Below are 1,529 nucleotides of genomic sequence, written 5' to 3' on the forward strand. Positions count from 1 at the left end.
TTAATGTAGAAAACTGCCTTTATTATTCAATAAGCTGTCTGTGTGAAAACAGTATAACTCTTCACCTGCTGTTGCGTGTGGGTTCCTAACATTCCATATTGCTGGTTCCCCAGGCATCTCAATAAGTTTCCAATGACATTTCAACCAAATTAGATTTTTTTCCTTATCTGCACTTTCAATTTCATTTTTAAGGTCCTCAAGTGGGCCTTTTACATAAGTTTTAATTTTCCTTGGTCTTTCCATAATTTTAAATCAATAGTTTTACAAAATTGTTTTTTTTTGTTTTTTTTTTTTTTTCAACACCCTAATGTTTACATTGCTGGATTCGGTTTTTTATTTTTATAATTATTATTCCTAATCCCTTAGATCAATAATTAGTAACAAAACGTTTTTACAGCAGAAATTTAAATGTTTGCTTGTCAATAGGCAGCCGTTAGGTTGCCCGAATATTTTTCTGCTTAAAAATAATTTTTAAATTGCCAAAACTAAGCTTATGTACGAATTATACTTATAATTATTAGCTGCTAGTCCTGAACGCTTCACGATTTCGGTGTCATCCTTGCGCAAGGGCCATGCTGATCTTCTCTGTATCGTTCTAATGTATGTTTTGTTGAGGTTTTCCAATTGCCGCAATTTTTACTGTTGGTGTCCGAATTTAATTATCATTTCTCTTCTTTTTTTTCTTTTACAAGGCTTAGGCTGTAATGAGCCAGTAAAATCCTTACCAATGAATAAGGCTGAATAATCAGCCAGTAGAATCATAGGCAGGATCAGCATATAAAAGATTAAAATGACGTAATTGGTTTTGTGAGTTTTTAACATCAATGAGCGTATGCTTTGTATTCAAATATTGCCAGCTTATTTATACTAAATTAATCAAAACATATTCTTACATACATATTTATTTTAAGCATACATACGTACATGCATATTTACCTTAAGCATACATACTTACATACCTACATACAACTCGATACAAAATATGTACCTACACACCTGTGTTGAGTTGTGACTTTTGTGGGAAATGCAACGTTCGCAAATTTGCTACAATGCAAATTTGGTTTTGTTGTGTGTTGTACACTCACCTGTATTAAATCGTGTGAATGGCTATATCAGCAACAATTATCAGATGCCTTTTTATGTGTTGATGAACGTTTAGACTATTGTCACATGGTAGCATATTAGCTGATTTAATATTTGGCAATAAATTGTTGGCTGTTTACACTAAATCTCCCTTTTTTCAGAATGCTTATGCATTTGGAGAACTCATGAGCATTCTATTTTTATTTAGTTAAGTATAAATTAAATCTACTTTTGTATTTTATGTTTGGAGGTTAAAAATTTACTTATTCTACTAATTTAAGTCTATTTTTGTGTATTATTATTTTCTTATTATATATGATATTGCTATTCTCCATGTTACTGGGAAAGTTTTGCTTATCCTCATTTCCTATTCTAGATGGGATTAAAGTGTCAGTAATTTTATTATCAGTATTTTCTACTTTTAGGGTATTAGAGTAAATTTATTA

General features: G+C 30.7%; 1 pseudogene; it reads right to left on the reverse strand.

Annotated features, from left to right (window-relative positions):
• Window positions 1-523: 523 nt before the first annotated feature.
• LOC137235596 (U6 spliceosomal RNA) lies at window positions 524-624 on the reverse strand (annotated as a pseudogene).
• Window positions 625-1,529: the final 905 nt, after the last annotated feature.

This window comes from Eurosta solidaginis, chromosome X (genome assembly GCF_040869045.1).
Source record: "Eurosta solidaginis isolate ZX-2024a chromosome X, ASM4086904v1, whole genome shotgun sequence".
Classification (NCBI taxonomy): Eukaryota; Metazoa; Arthropoda; class Insecta; order Diptera; family Tephritidae; genus Eurosta; species Eurosta solidaginis.